General features: G+C 42.3%; 1 protein-coding gene and 1 non-coding gene across 16 annotated transcripts in view; one reads left to right on the top strand and one right to left on the bottom strand.

Moving 5' to 3' along the window:
• Window positions 1-21,024, top strand: part of FMNL2 (formin like 2) — a 224,223-nt gene that overhangs the window by 92,956 nt on the left and 110,243 nt on the right. The gene's annotated exons all lie outside the window — the stretch shown is intronic.
• Window positions 16,747-16,913, bottom strand: LOC140703445 (U1 spliceosomal RNA). The gene has a single exon (XR_012082840.2). It is a non-coding gene; the product is annotated as a U1 spliceosomal RNA (small nuclear RNA).

Below are 21,024 nucleotides of genomic sequence, written 5' to 3'. Positions count from 1 at the left end.
AATGCGTCACTATGAAAGGAACTAGCTTAGCAATTCTGTCTCTTGCACTATAGAGCTGTGCTGTCTTCGTGTGTGATTTGGAATTGAATTAATTTTTTTGTTCTTGGGAGTTTGATTATGTAGAACTCCTATGTGGTCCCAAGGTTATGGTTAATTTAAATGCATATAAATCGAGCACTGATCAAATGAATGCTACTGTCAGCTGTATATCAGTTATTTTAAAGGGCAATCAGACAAGATTGCTGATTTATATATCTTTTATAGCTTTCCTGTGTTTTTGGTTTTCTTGAGCTCCTTCATGTGGTTGTGTTTTGCATAATGAAATGTACATAGATTTGATTTACATTATAGTTCATTCCACGGTCAAGGATTTGCGCGTCTGCTTTGTTCAGTACAGTTTTCATTTTATTAATATATTTAATTGTAACACATTTAGATATAAATCATCTCTTTGTGTATACGAAAGGCAAGATATAAATTACGTCAGTAAATACATAAAGTTAGCTGACTTGATCTGGCTGTATAGTGAACCGTTTTCTCAGCAATTGTGCCCCAAACTTGGTTGCTCTGTGGTCTGGACTGAATCTACTGTGTTCGGCGTGGATGGAATCAATGAGAAACTCTTTGACCAAGAGTTTCCTGTCTGTTTTTTTTCTGGGACAGTCTTTTTGTTGTTGTTTTTAGTCATTACGTTGTGACCAGAGCACGCCAGGCCCTCCTGTCTTCCACTGCCTCCCGGAGTTGGGTCAAATTCATGTTGGTAGCTTCAATGACATGGTCCAACCATCTCGTCCTTTGTCGTCCCCTTCTCCTCTGGCCTTCACTCTTTCTCAACATTAGGGTCTTTTCCAGGGAGTCTTCTCTTCTCATGAGATGGCCAAAGTATTGGAATCTCAGCTTCAGGATCTGTCCGTCCAATGAGCACTCAGGGTTAATTTCCTTTAGAATGGATAGGTTTATTCTCTTTGCAGTCCAGGGGACTCTCAAGAGTCTCCTCCAGAACCACAATTCAAAAGCATCAATTCTTCAGCAGTTAGCTTTCTTTATGGTCCAGCTCTCTCTTCCATACATCGCTACTGGAAAAACCATAGCTTTGACTATGCAGGCCTTTGTCGGCAAGCTGATGTTTCTGTTTTTTAAGATGCTGTCGAGGTTTGTCATTGCTTTCCTCCCAAGAAGCAGGGGTATTGTAATTTCGTGGCTGCTGTCTCCATCTGCAGAGATCATGGAGCCCAAGAAAGTAAAATCTGTCACTGCCTCCATATCTTTCCCTTCTATTTCCCAGGAGGTGATGGGACCAGTGGCCATGATCTTAGGTTTTTTGATGTTGAGCTTCAGACCATTTTTTGCGCTCTCCTCTTTCACCCTCGTTAAGAGGTTCTTTAATTCCTCCTCAGTTTCTGCCATCAGAGTGGTATCACCTGCATATCTGAGGTTGTTGATATTTCTTCCAGCAATCTTAATTCTGACTTGGGATTCCTCCAGTCCAGCCTTTTGCATGATGTATTCTGCATATAAATTAAATAAGCTGGGGGGCAATATACAGCCTTGTCGTACTCCTTTCCCAATTTTGAACCAATCAGTTGTTCCAGATCCAGTTCTAACTGTTGCTTCCTGTCCCACATACAGTGGTACCTCGCTAGACGATGACCCCGCTGTACGACAAAACTGCATTACGACAACTTTTTGCAATCGTTATAATGATTCGCAAAACAGTCATTCCTATGGGGGAATTCCGCTTGACGATTATTAGGTCTGTGCTTCGCAGACTGTTTATTCGCAAGATGACGATTTTTTCCAACGATCGTCGGCTTCCTAAAAAGGCTGCCCTGTCTTTTTCGGACCCATGCTTCGGCGCTCAAAAAATGGCTTCCCTATGGGCGATCTTCGCTGGACGACGAGGTAATTTCTCCATTGGAATACATTAAACCGAGTTTCAATGCATTCCAATGGGGAAAGGCTTTTCGTATGATGACGATTTCACTTAACAGCGATTTTCCCGGAATGGATTGTCGTCTTGCGGGGCACCACTGTATAGAATTCTCAGGAGATAGATAAGGTGGTCAGGCACTCCCATTTCTTTAAGGACTTGCCATAGTTTGCAGTGGTCCACACAGTCAAAGGCTTTTCCGTAGTTAATGAAGCAGAAGTAGTTGTTTTTCTGGAACTCTCTGGCTTTCTCCATAATCCAGTGCATGTTAGCAATTTGGTCTCTGGTTCCTATGTCCCTTCAAAATCCAGCTTGTACTTCTAGGAGTTTTCGGTCCACATTCTGCTGATGCCTACCTTGGAGGATTTTGAGCATAATCTTGCTAGTGTGTGAAATGAATGCAATTGTACGGTAGTTGGAGCACTCTTTGGCACTGCCGTTGTTTGGGATTGGGATGTAGACTGATCTTTTCCAGTCCTCTGGCCACTGCTGAGTATTCTAAACTTGCTACCATATGGAGTGTAGCACCTTAACAGCATCATATTTTAAGATTTTAAACAGTTCAACTGGAATGCCATCATCTCCACTGGCCTTGTTGTTAGCCTTCACTCTCCAGGATGTCTGGCTCAAGGTCAGCAACTACATTGTCTGGGTTGTCCAGGACATCCAGATCTTTCTGGTATAATTTCTCTGTGTATTCTTGCCACCTCTTCTTGATGCCTTCTGCTTCTGTGAGGTCCCTGCCATTTTTGTCCTTTATCATGTTTATCTTTGCACAAAAGGTTCCTTTAATATTTCCAGTTTTCTTGAACAGATATCTAGTTTTTCCCTTTCTATTCTTTTCCTCTATTTCTTTGCACTGTTCATTTAAGAAGGCCCTCTTGTCTCTCCTTGCAATTCTTTGGAAGTCTGCGTTCAGTTTTCTGTAACTTTCCCTGTCTCCCTTGCATTTTGTTTCCCTTCTCTTCTCTGCTATTTGTAAGGCCTTGTTGGTCAGGAACTTTGCTTTCTTGCATTTCCTTTTCTTTGGGATGGTTTTTGTTGCTGCCTCCTGTACAATGTTACGGGCCTCCAACCAGAGTTCTTCAGACACTTTGTCCACCAAAGCTAGTTCCTTAAGTCTGTTCTTGTTACGTTCCCGGGGGTTACAACAACAGAGCCCGATAAGCCAGTCAGAAATTCAGAGAATACAGAGCCAATATTCAAATATCAAAGCCAACTCACACAACGTAGTCCAGGGTCAGAGTCCAAAGCCAAGGGTCCAGAGAACAAGGTTCAAGGTTGTCAGGAGCGTCAATGCAAGCCAGAGGTTTGACTTGTTGCTTCCACAGACTTTCAGCCGTCTGAGAGCTGTTTATATAGTAAAAACAGTCCTTGAACTGCTGGAAGCCTTTTCTTCCTGTCAGAACTCAGGGCTAGTTGATTGGATGTTTTTGCGGGCAGCCTTCAAGCGAACCTCTGACCTTTTCGTCATATGTCTTCCCCTCAGCCTGGCCCTCAGCCTGTCTACTGGGGGAGGAGAATCTGGAGGCGATTCAGGTATTTGTATTTCTAATCACTCAGCATTCTCCTCAGGTACAGTTAACCCTTCAGGTTCCAGATCTTCGGCTACACTCATGACAGTTCTTCACTTCCACTATGTATTCATAAGGGATTTGGTTTAGATTATACCTGAGTAGCCAGTGATTTTTCCTACTTTCTTCAGTTTGAGTTTTGCTATGAGAAGCTGATGAGCAGAGCCACAATCAGCTCCAGGTCTTGTTTTTGCTGACTTCCATCTTTAGCTGCAGAGAATATAGTCAATCTGATTTCGGTATTGCCCATCTGGTTATTTCCATGTGTAAAGTCGCCTCTTGTGTTGTTGGAAAAGAGTGTTTCTGATGAGCAGCTTGTTCTCTTGACAAAACTCTATTAGCCTTTGCCCTGCTTCGTTTTGAACTCCAAGGCCAAACGTATCTGTTGTTCCTTTTATCTCTTGACTCCCTGCTTTAGCATTTCAATCCCCTCTAATGAGAAGAACATCTTTCTTTGGCGTCAGTTCTAGAAGGTGTTGTAAATCTTCATAAAATTGTTCAATTTCAGTCTCCTCAGCAATGGTGGTTGGTGCATAAACTTGGATTATTGGGATGTTGAAAGGTCTGCCTTGGATTCGTATTGAAATCATTCTATTATTTTTGAGATTGTATCCCGTTACAGCTTTTCCCACTCTTTTGTTGACTATGAGGGCTACTCCATTCCTTCTACGGGATTCTTTCCCACAATAGTAGATACGATAATCATCTGAGCTGAATTTGCCCATTCCTGTCCATTTTAGTTCACTGATGCCCAGGATGTCGATGTTTATTCTTGCCATCTCCTGTTTGACCACCTCCAGCTTCCCAAGGTTCATAGATCTTACATTCCAGGTTCCAATGCAGTATTTTTCTTTGCAGCATCAGACTTTCCTTTCACTTCCAGGCGCGTCCGCAGCTGAGCGCCCTTTCAGCTTTGGCCTAACCACTTCATTAGCTCTGGAGCTACTTGTCCTTGTCCTCCACTCTTCCTCAGTTGCATGTTGGATGCCTTTTGACCTGAGAGGCTCATCTTCCAGCGTCATATCTTTTAGCCTTTTGTTTCTGTTCATGGAGTATTCTTGACAAAGATACTGGAGTGGCTTACCAGTTCCTGCTTCAGGTGGATCATGTTTAGTCAGAAACATGACCTTTCTGTCTTGGGAGTCCCTGCACGGCATAGCCCATAGCTTCTCTGAATTACTCAAGCCCCTTCGCCATGACAAGGCAGCAATCCGTGAAGGGGGACAGCTTTTTGTCAGGTAGCAAATATAGGGATGCAATCTATAGAAGGCCAGTGGCTTCTGATTTCTGTTTATCCTTTCATACTAAGGACTGCAGATATGAACTTGACAATTTTATTTTTATTACTTTGATTTTTGAAATACAAGTGCTGTACATTAGAGAATAACTTTCTGTATATGATCAGGTCAGAGTAGCTTATTCGTGCATGCAAGAACCTCCATGCCTTAAGCTAGCTTACTGTGCTTTGTTTGGTCATGCTTGCTGCAGATTCAGCTATTTTAAAACATAAAGCACTGCATGTTTCAAACCTTTTAATCTATTGATGTTTTGCGATCTTGAGCCACACTGTATTTTACTAGATGGGTAACAATTCAAGACATTTCTCTTAAATTATTGTGATTAAAAAGCCATTTTCAGATTCTACTTCTCTCTGTAGACTATGGTTTGGCAGCTGCGTTGGATGAAAACTATTCTGTCTTTTACCTGATTATTATTTTTTCCTACATAATTCCTAATAGAAATGAAGGAAGGGCAGAGATGAAGGGATGTTGGTGTAGCTAACGATCCTTGTCAGATTCTTCACCAAAATATCTGTCATGAAAGACCATCAGAAACACAATGACCTAAATCCAGTTTCTGGCTCCAACTAGAATAGACCTTTGACTCTGTTCCTGAATGACCAGTTAACACTTAATGTAAATCACATTGTGAATGGACCTGCTCTTGTTGGGACTAGCAAATAGTGTAGATTTAAGTCTAGATTTAGTCTCTGCTAACCACAGTTTAGTGCGCATGTAGCCTGCCTCAGGAAGGTGCGTTCCCTCGCTGGTGCATATTTCTCTGTCTGCTGTTGATAGTGTTTCACAATTTTGCAACATGAGATTTATGTGGGTTTCTGATTGACCAGAATGTGAAGCAGTGGTTTGGAAAAAAGTCTTGTATTTTAAGCAAAAGGGAACGCTGTTGACCTTATTTGGAGGGGAACGAGCAGCCAGAATATAGAGAGGAAGCAAGTGGTTTCTGATTTGTTACTCATAGTGAACAGGTCACTAGCATTCTGTCTGCTCTGAATGTGGAAAACTGTTTTTAATGTGCTGATACAATAGTGTCCTACTAACAAATGCTTTTACTTCTCAACAACAGAATTTTTGCCATGTGAATTTTTGCCATTTGGACTGTTCTTTGGATGTAGACTGAAGGTAAATCTTGACTGAGGTGTGTTATGTTGATCAGTCAACACCGAATCATTTGGCATGCAGATGATTGCAACAACTGCTTTTGCCTGCAGTTCCTTTAAAAACAACAAAAAATATTTGCTGATGCGTGAAGGGAACAGCTCTTGGCACAATATCAATATCAGCCATGGACAGGTTAAAGGCTTTTCCTTTTGTGGAGAGTGTTATAGAATATTGGCATGCAGTTGGGAGAAGGGTCTATACTTTTGTCACTTGAGTGTTTCTTTTCAAGTGAAACGGTCAGAACTGTCAAAAACAGTCAGCGAAAGGCAATTACAGTAACAATCCAGCATCTACTTTGTACCAATATGTGTCAGCACCGTAGTGATGTGAAAAGATTTACACATGCTGAATCAGACAGTCAAGCAGTACAGTGAACAGTCCATCAAATAATACAGAACTGTATCAAATGTGGAATGACAAAGAGTCTCAAATGGACCAGTGTGGCTGTTTTTCACTTTACTGCGGCTTACACTGAACAATGCCTCCTTCTTCTGCATCTGCCCACAATGTGCATTCCAAAAACCTTTTTTATCATAGTGATTTTTTATATAGTGATCTTTATCTTTTCGTATTTTTCCCTGATTATATTTTGAGCCTTCTCCTCTTCTAAAACAAATTGACCCATTTTCTTAGAACTAGGAATGGAAGCGGGTGTAATTCTGAAAAAAGGTGTATGTGTTTGTTGAGGAAATTCTGCCTGGGACATGTCCCTTCCCCTCCAACATAGAAAAGAGATGTCTTGTTCAAAAAACAGTGAGTGGCATCACAAATATGTTTGTGGACATTTGTGTGTTTCTCAGAGAGCATTTGCCTGGATCAGCTCTCTGATTTGGAGACTGGGCATCATTTTGGGATAATTAATGTGCAGGGCATCGGGTAGTGTGGGCGGCATATAAGTTAAACAAACAAACAAACAAACAAACAAACAAACAAACATTTTTGCCTTGGTTTGCAAATACTGACAGCCACATATGGCATCTTTAAATGTGAATCTCCCACACAGCACTTTGGCAGAGAGCTGTGTAATTTGCCCTTTGACACTCTCATGTACTGCAGTCAGGTGCACACAAACATACATACACACACACACACACACACACACACACACACACACACCCCTTTATTGGCGTTAAAAGTACAGAGTGCTTTAGACAAGTGAAGAAAGTGGAATAATAAAACCATGACGGATTTAAAATTAGGAAGGGAGGAGCAACCGTGGGCTATACCTGGGAGATAGCCTCTCTGATTTGAATCGCAGTTTGTAGAAAACAAGCAACGTAGGTAGTGACATGATTAGTTGTCCCCTGGACTAAAAAGCAGACCTTGGCATTATCAGAGCGACCTTGATAACCGGAGAGCAATGGATCTAAAAATCTTGCTCGGAGGCTATTATAAAAGGGGCAATCCAAAAGAACATGGGAAACTGTTTCAATGGCATCTTGGCTGCAGGGGCATCGTCTCAGATTATAAGGGACTCTGCGGTATCTGCCAAATAAAATAGCCGAGGGTAGTACATTAAATCTTGCCAGCATAAATACTCTTCTTCGGTAAGGGTCGGTTAAAAGGGAGAAATAGAGAGCTAAAAGCCCTGAATTCAGAGATAGTCCCAAGTAACTAGGGGAACAAGTTTTTCGAGCTGCCTCTGACAGATACAGTGGTGCCTCACTTTACAATTGCCCCGCATTATGATGAAACCACATTACGACAATCTTTTTGCGATCGCAAAAAAAAAGGTTGTAAACCTTCGGTGCTATGATCGAAGGCTTTGATTCATGTAGGAACAACATATAAGAGTTGGGAGCGGGATTTCGCATTGAAAGCTCTTAAGACCATAGGGACGTATCGGTTCCCTTTCAGATAAAAGAAACGGTCGATAGCCAAGGCACTAGTTCTTGCCACTGATAAGGCGCACTTGCAGTGGATTACCCAGCTCCCATTGTAGGAAAAGTTAATCCCCAGGTGTTTGACTGATTTGACCTGCTCAATAGCATTTCCCTGTATTGACCATGAGAATTGTTTCCAGGACTTAGAAAAAACTAGAATCTTTGTTTTCCCATAATTCAAAGTTAGCTCATTAATCATAACTTGACGTAATAAGCGCTTCAGTCCAGTTTGGGAACATGACAGTACAACAGCATCATCCACGTATAGAAGGATGGGAACATGGCGGTGAGCAATCAGGTACAGTGGGGCAGTAGTACATGAGAGAGTCAGAGGCAAATGAATGGAGGTCGTATCGATGGAGCCTATATCACAGCCAAAATATCTTCTACCTCAGTGGTTCCCAACTTAGGGTAATGTAGGTGTTTGTGGACTGCAACTCCCAGAAACCCCGTCCAGCGCAGCTGGTGGTGAAGGCTTCTGGGATTTGCAGTCCAAGAACATCTGGGTTACCCATGGTAATTTTTTCTCTCTATTATGGATTCTGTTAAGGAACAGTGCCTCTCAAAAGCTACAGAGGATCCCCAAGTTTTGTAGAATCATAATTTGAATATCAGTACTCCAGGTACATACTGCATTTTTCCGTGTATAAAATGACACTTTCCCCTAAAATAATTAGAGGAAAAATTGAGCATTGTTTTATACATGGAAAGAAGCAGTCGCGCGCTGTCTCGGGCGCCTCTTGCTGCTGCCGCCGCCGCCCAATTACCTCTTCCAGAGCTCACAGCTTGTCCCCTCTGGTGGCCCCGAGGCAGCAGCAGGAGGAGTCAGAGTTGAAGGAGCATTCACACGTGCTCAGGCACCTCTTGCTGCTGCCTTCCCCACCTGCCCAATCACCACCTCCACTGGGATTGACGGGCTCAGCTCACCTTGCTGCCTTGTCCCCTCCAGTGGTAGAGGCAGGAGGAGGCAGAGGTGAAGGCAAACAAGCACTCGCGCCCACTTCGGCACCTCTTCTTGCTGCCGCCACCAGATCACTTCCTCCCACTATCTCCTTAGGGCAGGGGACAACGTGAGCTGGAGGTGAACCCCAGCAGTCGCACTGGAGGAGGTGATCAGGCAGGCAGCAGCAGGAGGAGGGGATGGAAGTGGAGGAGCAGTTGCCCGTTAACTACGCGTCCACCTCCATCAAGAGTCAAAATTGGGGGGGCGTTTTATACATTGGGGGATTGTATACACTGTAAAATATGGTAGTTCATTGACTTCCATTGTTCTTCTCTAGTGGAATCTAAAATGACATACATAACAGTTCCAAGTAATCTCCCATCCAGGTGCTGGCCAGTTCTGAACCTACTTAGCTTCACCAGGATGGCTGCATCCTGTTTTCAGGTTGTATTTTGGGATTGTGTTGTTATTTAAGCTACTTTCGTACTGCTCTTCCCCTTGCAATATCAGAGCAGTATAAAAACATTTTTTTAAAAATCCTGATAGGATATACAGTTAAACATTGAAACAATGGAAGCAATAAACAACTTCATCAAGTATGACAATAAAGGGCAGGAAATATATATAAAGGACAGCACACAACACCCAGTTTAAAGCATCAGCTTGAGCAGATCTGGAGCTGAGAAGAGTATAAGATAGCTGCATTGGAAAGACATTCACAGTTGAAGCATCTCTACAAAGCTGGGTCTTTCCTGTGTTGTTCTGTGTTGGACCATTGACATTTGGGAAAAGACCATTCCCTTGTCATGAAGGCTGGTAGAGGGAGATTTGAGCCTTCAGATATTTGGATCCAAAGCCATGTAGGCCTAAGAAGGTAATCACCAGTTCCTTGAATTGGGATTGGAAGGGGATAAACAGTCAGTTCAAGCTCATTTAAAGTCAGTGGTAATAGAGTTCCGTATGGCTGTATTGGATAAAATCTTGTGGCTGAGACTTTTGAGACGTTTTCAAGGGAGCCCTATCTATAATGCGTTCTGGTTAATCCAAGCAGATATCCACCAGACCGTGGGCTTCTGCAACAATACTTTTTGTGTCTGGAACAATTGTAGCTTGCAAAAATTAGTTGGAACTGGTAAAAGTTCCTCGCCACCAAGGCTACCTGGGTGTTAAGTGAAAAGTATGCATCAATGGGTAACCTGTTGTGCGGCTGCTTTTTCAAGGGGACTGCACACCTGTTTACAACAGACTGAGCACTCAAATCCCATAACTGAGATGGATGGGATTCAGCCTCACTTTCTTTGACATAAATTAGCTTAGTGGCCCCAACCTTGAGTAACCCAGGTGTTCTTGGACTGCAATTCCCAGAAGCCTTCACTACCAGCTGTGCTGCCCAGGGTTCCTAGCATTTGCAGTACATGAACACCTGGGCTACCCAAAGTTGGGAACCACTGAATTAGCCCATTGCCAAATTCAGACATGGGTTTGGCACCCACACAAGTGCAGCAAATTTAGATGGCTAAGGGAGTTGTGCCATTATCAGCATACCGCTGCACCGCATTCTGTATCTTCTTAAAAGAGCCTTTCCGTAGAAGTGTGGAGATCTGAAGGCTAGGATGATCTTGTGGGACCCCACTGGAAATCGTTGTGTGATCAAACAGAAATCTTCCAGAACTGCCTTATGGACATGCACAGTCCAGCCCTAGAGATTAAAGGGGGGTGAAAAGGAGGTCACCCTTTCCATTATAACAGTGGAATTAGCAGTAGTCCTTTTCAGTACGGTACTATCATGTTTGCATGGATTGATGCACGTGAATCGCTACTTAAAAGCAATTACAAGATGAGAAGAATTAATCAGAAATTCTGAGTGATAGTTCATCGATAATTATTGTGATAACTCAGCCATAATATTGTAACAGGTTTGATTTTCCTGAGATTGTTTATCTCACTCTGTCTGATCCTCCTAAAAATAGTTCTACTTTTTAGTTTTTGTGGCTTTCCTTTAGCAGGATGAAAGAGTGTTTGCTTGAAGTTACCTTCCAGCGGGAGAGATGCAACAGCGAAATATACAAAAAATATGCTGCCTGGTTTAGCTTTGAAGCTTTTAGAGCATGAATTTCTTTTATAAGCTGTGAATTTAATGAGGCTTCAGCATTTCCAAAATCTGAAGCCTCTTAGGTTGAATGTTAACTTTCAAACGAATTAAGCAGCTGTGGGGTAAAAATAATTGGCATCTGCCACAAAGAATGTTCAGGACATTTTAATGCATAAAACTTGGGTGAGGAGCTTGACACAAGTTCCACACTATCCAGAAGGAAGCAATGAATAATCTGCTTCATGCATAATATTAAAGTGGTATCTTTGCTGTGATGCTGCCAGTGGAATCATAAATGGTGGTTGCTTGAAAAGAAATTACATGTATGGCATTAACTTTGTCTCCAACACTGAGTATGTGCAGATGGCTGTAGAGTGAGTGTCTTGTGTATGCGGAGTACGCAGAACCAGTTAGTCAGCCCTAGTACAAGGTAGGGTTATATAGCCACCTCCAGACATTATTGTAAAAGATTGGCCGGTGATTAATGCCTCCAAAAATAATTGTGCAACTTTGAGTTTCATCCACTGGGGCTGTAAAGAAGAATGCCCATTTCAAGGTGGACATGTCTGCATGGCTTACATTAGTGTAGTAGATGATGGAGAAGAAGTATGTATACCCCTAGTCTTCTCCAGTGCAGTTATCTGGTGTGTGTGTTTGTGTGTGTTTGTGTGTGTTTGTGTGTTTGTGTGTGTGTGTGTGTGTGTGTGTGTGTGTGTGTGTGAGAGAGAGAGAGAGAGAGAGAGAGAGAGAGAGAGAGAGAGAGAGAATGGACATGGGAGATACTAGAAAGCATTGACGTAGTTCCATAAAGCACAGGTTGTGAGAAAAGTGATCCCAGTGCATGGCTTTCTGTCCACCTAGAGCAGTCTTTTGTTGTACCCTATACTTTGATCTTTGGTGTTTAGGACTTCCCAGGTCTAGTCCTCCCACCAACCCATCTGGATGTCCCCAAGTTGCAGATATAGTTAAACACCAGTTTTAAGGTAGGTGGGGAGACTATATGGAAACAATTGTTTCATTCAGGTCTATACCTGAACTACTTTGAAACAAGCACAGGCAAACATACGACAAAATAAATAATAAAAATCAATAAAATATTATTAACAAATTAGTAATTCTAATACATCTGTAAAGATTTTTCCTTTCAAGGCTGTTATGTTTGTTCACATGCAGGTGGCTCCATGTTTTCAGTAGGCGTTCTTTCTAAAAAATCATTTTGAGTCAGCTGCATCACAAAATACTTGGCAATTACCGGCCCAAATCCCATAAATCATGCCTTCTGTGTAACATAGTCTATGTAAACCTTTTTGGTGAATTGCCATAATTAAAGAAGTCAGCGTAAGGATTTGTGGTTGCTGGCCAAGTAGCATGGCTTGGTTTGCAACAGCAAGTGCCTATCCTGGCTTTCTAACTTGTGTCAGTTCACTCAAGAGATTTATGGCAGTATTTTTCAGCCTTATTTGATATGCTATCCTTTGACATGCTTTGGGGAAGAGATGATGGTTTCTTCTGCCCTTGAGATTCTGTTTGTGTAAAAATGAGAATGCAGAGTCTTTGTTTTTCTGGAGCTGCACTGGAACTCTGCTGCAAAGAGTGGTTCCATTCTTGGCCACTTCAGTAAGTAGATCAGCCCAACTCTGTCTTAGATGTCGTCTGTCAGGGTAAAGGTCCATCACTATCATTAGCTGTGTCCAAATTTTTGTCATTGGCAATGAGAAGAGGAAGGCAACTAACTTTCTCATGTGGAAAGGATATTCCTGGGAGACTACCTTGGGGTGCCTGATTTTGTATAGTGAGATGCTTGAGTTGATGTTACTAGTGATGTTACTAGAAGCCAGCATGGATTTGTCAAGAACAAATCCTGCCAAACTAATTTGATCTCGTTTTTTGATCAGGCAACCTCCCTGATAGAGAGAGAGAGAGAGAATGCTGTAGATATAGTATAGCTTGACTTCAGCAAAGCTTTTGACAAAGTGTCCCATGATCTCCTCATTAGCAAGCTAACTAGGTGTGGACTGGATAGATCAAGTGTCAGGTGGATACACAATTGGCTACAGAATCATACTCAGAGGGTCATTCTCTAACAAGTGGGGTACCCCAAGGCTCAGTCCTGGGCCTGGTGCTCTTCAATATTTTTATAAATGACTTGGATGAGGGAGTGTAGGGAATGCTTGTCAGATTCGCAGATGATACCAAATTGGGCGGAATAGCTAATACCCTAGAAGACAGAAACAAATTTCAAAGTGACCTTGATAGGATGGAGCACTGGGCCGAAAACAACAGAATGAAATTCGACAGGGATAAGTGCAAAGTACTGCACCTCGGAAAAACAAACCAGTTGCACAGTTACAAGATGGGGGATACCTGGCTCAGCATTACTAAGAGCGAGAAGGATCTTGTTATTGTTGTAGATCATAAGCTAAATATCAGCCAACAGTGTGATGTGGCTACAAAAAAGGCAAATGCTATTTTAGGCTGCATTGATAGAAGCATAGTTTCCAAATCTCGCAAGGTGTTAGTCCCCCTCTAGGACTCACCTTGATTATTGTGTCCAGTTCTGGACACCACACTCCAAGGAGAATCCTAACAAATTGGAACAAGTTCAGAGGAGGGTGACAAGGATGATTGAGGGCCTGGAAACCAAGTGTTATGAGGAAAGGCTGAAAGATTTGGGCATGTTTAGCCTTGAGAAAAGAAGACTGAGGGGGGGGGGATATGATAGCAATTTTCAAAGGCTATCATACAGGGGAGGGGCAGGATCTGTTCTCGATCATCCCAGAGTGCAGGACACGCAACAATGGGCTCAAGTTAAAGGAAGCCAGATTTTGGTTGAATATCAGGAAAAACTTCCTAACTGTTAGAGCAGTACAACAGTGGAACCAGTTACCTTGGGAGTCAGTGAGTGCTCCAATACTGGAGGCATTCAAGAAAAACTTAGATAATCACCTGGCAGATATGCTTTGATTGTATTCCTGCACTGAGCAGGGGGTTGGACTTGATGGCCTTGTAGGCCCCTTTCAACTTCACTTCTCTATGATTTCTATGACATCGCATTTGGCTAAGTAAATATGTGTCTGATTGTTTCTAATTCTGGTTTGTTGATCACAACAAAATGAGCCAACACAGTTGCAAAAGACTAGGAACCCTGGTTCGTCATTCATTTGTCTGGTGTAGAAGCCAGGAATAGAGCAGTGGGGAGTCGAGCATTACACATGGTCCTCATACACATGCTTGACACCGCACTGGCCTTGTGGATGCCCACAAACTGAGCAGATGTCTGCTATCTGAAAATGTAAGCAACTACCCATGCTTAGGCTTTCCCAGGGTCAGACTCTTGCACCAGTGTAGTGACATTTAGTGGTCCTGCTCCTGTGGTCTCCCTGCACCTCACCTTAGCAGTGGCCCATGAAGAGCAGCAGCTCTATAGAACTGAGGGGAGCTTCCTAACATTGTCATATGAACAGTGTGGGCCTTTTTAGGGAGTGGTTCTGCTGTTGCCGTGAACTTTTTCACAAGCTCTCATATGGCGTTCACCTTTTTTGTTGATAAGTAAAAGGGGAAATGAAAGAAAACAATTCAGATTAATTGCAGACTCGCATGCAAGTGCTGCTGGCCTCCAAAGTGGGAATGGTCATGTTACAGAACAAGAAAAGAAACCAGAAAATTAAAACTGTAAAAAATGACAGTGCCTACTTAAATAATGACCTGTGCTACAGATAGACTTTCTAACAAACATCTCTGGAATCTAGGCTGCAGAAAATGTAAGAAGACATTTCTATTTCCTTTTGTTCAAAAAGTTTACAATCTACTCCTTGAAAATCTAATTTACCTTGACTTGTCTAAACCCAGCTGTCGTTCCTAGGTTTTGTTATATATTCTTTTTTAAGCAACTTTATATTCCTTACATTATCTGAACATGTGCCGTGTGTCTTGTATTAGGGAGATTGGATGTAAATGTTTGGAGTTGGCTGTTTAGATATTGTGTTACTAAGGAGGGTATCAAGAAGTTATGAATACATCCATATGCGTCTTCCTGTTAAAGTTAGCTAACATGAAACATCTCAAGACTGAAGTTTTTCCTTTACCTTCATATCCACCTACTCATCTTTAGATTTCTGACTGTTTTGCTCTTGATTTTTTGCAAAAATAAACCTCAGCTTCAGTTTGTTACCCAGCTTATAACAGGGACAAGAAAGAACGCTGGGCTTCTGTTGACTGAAAGGCAGCTGAGAGTTTTGGAGCCATTTAAAGTACAATTCCATTATTGTATTCCCGAAGGCTTTCATGGCCACGATCTGATGGTTGTTGTGGGTTTTTCAGGCTCTTTGGTTGTGTTCTGAAGGTTGTTCTTCCTAACGTTTGGCCAGTCTCTGTGGCCAGCATCTTCAGAGGACAGAGGATTCAGAAGTCTGTGCACAACAACCCACAACAACGGTCAATTCCATTATTGTTAATTAGCCCTGGGCAGGTGCCTAAAACAAAAGGAGAATAATCCCTTAAGAAGAACTGTCCACATGGTCTCTTTTCAAGGAACATTACATTACATAAGAGGAGAGACAGACCAGATAAAAACTATTTATAAGAGGATTGACCAGCTCAAGGAACAGGTAATGGGATATAAGAGCCTTTGACCACCAGGTCGCTGGTTCAAGTGCAGACCTTGTCGGGAGTGGCTTTATAGTTGTTACTGGTTAATGACCATTCACGTAGCCAAGGGAATGTGTACTATTTTTTCCAAGATGCAGTAGTTTGTTTTTTCAAAGGCATTTCTCTTCAAGCCATTGGGTGGGGAGAAGTAAAGATCATCATTTGTTTTTCAGGAGCTTTTATTTGCCAAGTCTTTTACCCTCCTCTGTGCTGACAAGTTCACACATTTAGTTGTGTTTATAATATGAAAAGCTGCAAGATTTGCCCAGAGTTTGGTAATAACTAGCTAAGTTTAAGTAGTCATACGCTAAATCATTTCCCCTCCTTGGTGCCCCATGGAATTCAACAATTAAGTTTCTTGGTTAGGAGTGCTCATTGTTCCTGTGATGCAAGGAAGACATTATTTATTCTAGTATACCAGATAGTATAGGGACTGAATTTGGGACTCTTCATCTGCTTGTACTTCTTATGCCATGTAAAACTTGTTAGTCTTTGGAGGTGCTACAGGACTCCTAATTTTTCCACCAGAGAAACAAGTCAGCTCTGATTGTTTATTTTATTTATTTATTTAATTAAATTGTGGCAGTAGGTTGTCCATAGGTAGGTAGATTTTGGTCCCAATATTGGAAAGGGTCCATTGGGAAAGTAAAGCAAGAACAGTTAAACACAAGCCAAACCATGCCCATCCATGCAGTCCAGACACCAACGTGCTGGCTCAGTGGCTGACCTATTAACCTTGTGAGACCATGGTCTTTCCATAGAAATAAATGAGAATGCAGTTACAGTGGTGCCTCGCAAGACGATTGCCTCCCAAAACAAACCGATTATTCCTATGGGCAATTTTCGCTGGACGATGTTTAGGTCCTTGCTTCGCAAGACAGTTCCCCCCCCCAAAAAAACCCTGTTTCGCAAGACAGTTTCCCCCCAAATTGGACCACATTAATTACATAAGACCTACTTTTTTATCCCAAAAAAGTATATGCTGCTGGGACGAAAGTGTAAGTTGCTGGCTTTTCAGGGTCTGCCGCCTGGAAAAATACCAGCATACACTTTCTCCCCCACTTTTTTTGGGATAAAAAAGTAGGTCTTACGTAACTAATGTGTTCCAATTGGGGGTAAAACCATCTTGCAAAGCATTGCCAATGAGGCTATAGTTGCAAATTTAAATTATAGAGAATGGTAAAAATAGCCAGAAACCAAAGGATAAAGAGATTGTTTAAAAAAAAATCATAAATGTAATCCCCTCATTAACATAAATTATGCCGCTGAGTTCCTCACACTTAGGGAAATCACAGGGATCAGCAGCACACCCAAAGTGCAATGGATGAGCTTCCCTCTGGGAAAACCATTTTAATGGCATGGCATTTCCCCTGCAAGGTATAAATTAGAATGGCCCTTTCATCTCCTACCCCATTCTGTCCCCTGACCCCCCCCAAGGCGTGGTGACCCCCCTGGCTGCACCTCCCACTCAGTACAGGGCTGCACAGCCCCAGTCCTGCCAGAGGCCAAGAGAGCTCCTCAGTGCTAACACCTGTGCACTAGAGGATTGTGGGAAGAACAATTTCAGTGCATTCCAATGGGGAACTGGGTTTCACAAGATGTTGTTTTCGTAAGACAGCCGTTTTCATGGAACAAATTAAAATCTCCATGGAACGAATTAAAATCGTCTTGCGAGGCACCACTGTACTCAAGTCTACTCTTCTTCCTTCTCCTTCCCTTTTTGCTCTTCCTCTTCTTCCCTCTGCTTATGGTTATGGTGTAGTAAAGCCAGCCAAAGCTGTGGGGCCGTTTGAGGATCAGAGATCTTTATTATTTATTTATTTAACATATGCCGCCCACACTACCCAAGGTCTCTTTGATCTTGAGAGCATCTAACGCCTATCTCAGTAGTTTTCAAAGAAGTAGTTGTTTGTCTGTGCACATGTGTGTGTTTTTTTGTGTGTGCAAGCATATTGTTTTTGCTTTGCTATTTTGTCTTCTATGCCTCTCTCTGTGGCTTCCCTATTTTCTTTGGATTAACGGCAGTCTCCAAAATAGTTAGGAGTCAAATAGTGTTTTTCTGAGAATATTGTAGTAGGTTGTTGCAAGCCATCTCTGCTGTGATGCAAAATATTTTAGGATTGTTTGGCCTCTGGTGTCGGCAATAAGAATCAGTAATCTTTCAAATTATCAGCTTCTCATTTTTATTCTTATGGACTGGTCCAGCAGCCTGCATTTTCAAACTCTTGTTTATTGTAGGGTAGTTGGCTGTGAGGACTGTTAGTGATGAGCACTTGAATGTCAAGATAAAACCGTAGGCCACTGGTGAAGACAACTCTAATCATGAAGTTCCTCCTGTATCTCTAAGGGGGAAATCCTGTGTGCCTGTTTACCTTTACAGAGAGTCACATCTGTACTCAGTAGCACTACTGAGATACTTACTGAGGAAGAGAATGGTAGTCAACACCACTCCCTGGATTCCTGGAGAAGCAGGCAGGAAAGGCTGTCTGGGGAGCTGCCCAAGCCGGGTGGAAAGGGGGTTCATTCACCCTAAGAGGCTAAACTCTGCTGTTTTGGTCTCTTTTACATTATGGGGACAAGGTTGACCTTGTAGCCCTACTTAGGCGTTGGAATTTGGATAGATTGACCACACAAGGAAAGCTAGCCTGGTCCCCTCCCTGCTGCCTTTCTGCCAGAGGGCAAAGTCATTTTTGTTCAGAAGAGCCTTTGACCCACTAAATGGCTCCAAAGGAAAGCTCTTCTGTATTTTTAGCATTGCATTTTTATTCTTGTTGTGCCTTAAATGGCCTTTAAATTGTTTTGATTTGATGCTTGTTTTTAATATGATACCTTAGTTGATTACAACATTGTGTTATTAGGTGAGAGATTGATGAATAGGATATTGTAGGATAAACTTTAGGCAATTTCTCTCTCTCTTTTCAGGGCAGGATAATTGTATGTGTCTTTCACCAGGCTATCAGCTTGACCTACTCATTGGCTGGACATGCCTCTGAATTCCATATCTGGCAATTATGCAAGTTGCCTGTTATATCATATGAACTGTCTTTTTCTTGGAATTATTTTATCTCTGGAGCTTCCTAAAGACATTTCAGTCAGACAAGAGCTGTGGAAGTTGGGTCCCTGATTCTGTCTAGAATGAACTTAGTGATCTGTGCCTCCTTGCAGAAAAGGAGCTCAGTCACATTGTGATATGTGTGGGTCTGAGACACAAGAGGAAGCTCCTAGGCTCTCAGCAATAAGGAAATCTTCTTGTCAGTTTCTTTCCTCTGTTGCAGTGGTGAAGTGACATGGAGCTGTGAAAACTTGCAGGCCTTCAGCTATACCAATTCATCTCAGTACAAAGTGTGAAACAGTAAATTAGCCTCTGTTTTTTGCACATTTGCTTTGTGAAACACCACATCTGCAGCTGTTAAAAGGCACTTGGATGTGTGTGTGTGTATCTATGCGTTATGTCTCTGAAGTGCTCAGTGGAAGACATCATACTTTCCTGAGATAAAAAGGAGGAGGGGAAGAGTTCAAAAAAACAAAGAAACATTACTGAAAATCAGGATGTTGTGACATACTCTTATCTTGAGTGGGAGGGATAGTTGATTTCTGGGAAAGACATTGTGCGGTGGAGACAGGAATGCAATGACAGACTATCCCAGAGTTTTTAAAGTTGTTTTTCAGATTAAGAGTTTCTGGTTGTTGTAGTCCTCAAAAATAACTTTGCCAAGATCTGCAAATCATGCACCCTTCATCTGTGCGCTACAATTACAATGAGCAAGTCTCAAGAGGGTTTATAAAGCTGCCTCCAGCCAAAGTTATTCCACCTGCAATCTGTTTCCCTATCAGGGACTACATCCAGTCCAGATTTCCATGGGGAGACATGGGCACACCATTGCTCCGTTATCTCTTGTGTCACATTTATAGTTTCTGCATTAGTCACGCATGCTCCTCGTCATTCCTACCTAGGCACACCGGTACTCACATTGTAACATGTGAAGCATCTAAATAAGAGTAGTTAAATTAGCTGTGGCACACCCTAACTAAGTTTGGTGCATCTGGGAGGAACATTAAAAGAGAAATTGAGAGAAGCAACTGAGAGTGGAGCTAACTGAATATTCATTACTGTATATCATTTGAATTAAAGGAGTCCAGCAAAGCACATAGTAATGACTTTTGGTAAGGGTTTTGTCCGTTCTGAGAAGGAGGACTCCAAAATTCTCAGTTTAGATGGATATGCTCATGGTCTGGCCTGCATCGAGATCCCTTGCAGCCTTTCCCCAGCTGCTAGATGGCAGAACCTTGCTTTATAGGAAACAGAAAGTGTTTACATCCCAAAATCACTGAATGCATTTATGAATTCAGCCAGTGTGGGTCATGAGTTCAGTCGATGTGGGTCATGTCCCTCTGGCCTACGCTAGTTCTGTTGTGGTGAAAATGGCATGGGATGGATGGGAATCAGAGCCACGTGTTCTGCATGTGATGATTTTGAAGGACGTTTGCCTCGTGGGTTGTTTTCTCTAAATTTGTGTGGATCATTTAAGTGCTTATTATCCTGGGAGTGTAGCTTCTAAAAAAATATTTATCTTCACAGTTAATTTCTGCTTCTCTTTCTTGGCTAGTGCTGTGTTAATAGTTAAGATAGTTTAAAGGCGATTCTTAGTTTTTGAACCCATTCTCCAGTCTGCAAAAGATTTCGTCTGAGATATCCTATCCGCTTTGGGCCTCAGGCCCACCCCAGCTTTTCTCTCTTGGGAGTGAAATAGACTCTTTACTATCTGGCAGACTGAACTCAGCCCTGGCTTTGCGCACCCCCAGAGGGCCAAAACCATCTAGTGCTGGTGGAAGTACCAGACACAGAAATGTACTCCGGTAGGGATGGTCTGGCATGAATCCATGGACTCCATCCAACATGGACAAATCCATGTGAAGAAAGGGCATGCTCCTCAGCTTTTTCCATGACTTCATATGAGTGTCTTACAGAGGATGCCTCTGTAAATTGTTGGTAGGGTAGAGGGCTGAGTAAGGCTTCAGTGCATCTAGATTTGAAGCTGGAGTCATTTATAATGTCATGGTGACCTTTTGCTCTTTTTATTGTTCCTTATTTTATTACTGACAGCTTTTCGGTATGAATGCTGCTCGAAGTGAGAATTACGACAAGCGTAGTTGTGCGCATGATCTATAACTTTCAGTAGGGTAATGTGGCGTCATTTGGGATGTATGTCCATGTGGTAGCCTGGGGTTTAGTACAGCTCCTTTGGTTTGCTGTTGTTATAAATTAAAAACCTTTGGGTACTTCAGTTGGTTTTCTAAAGTTCCCTTCACATTTGCCATCTGTAATCGCAATTCAGCTTAAGTTCTGGCCTTTGTCAATTTGTGCTGAGGATAAATGAAGTGAAATCTAAACATGTATCATTTGGCACTCAGGAAAAAAAGAGGCATGAATAAATTGGGGAGTTGGAAGGGGGGGAGAAGCATTGTGCCAGCTGAGCTAGAATGCAATTGGCAATC

The sequence above is a fragment of the Pogona vitticeps genome, chromosome 1 (genome assembly GCF_051106095.1).
Source record: "Pogona vitticeps strain Pit_001003342236 chromosome 1, PviZW2.1, whole genome shotgun sequence".
Lineage (NCBI taxonomy): Eukaryota > Metazoa > Chordata > Lepidosauria > Squamata > Agamidae > Pogona > Pogona vitticeps.
Note: the sequence above shows the minus strand (reverse complement) of the source record. Positions and strands in the feature narration are given on the sequence as shown.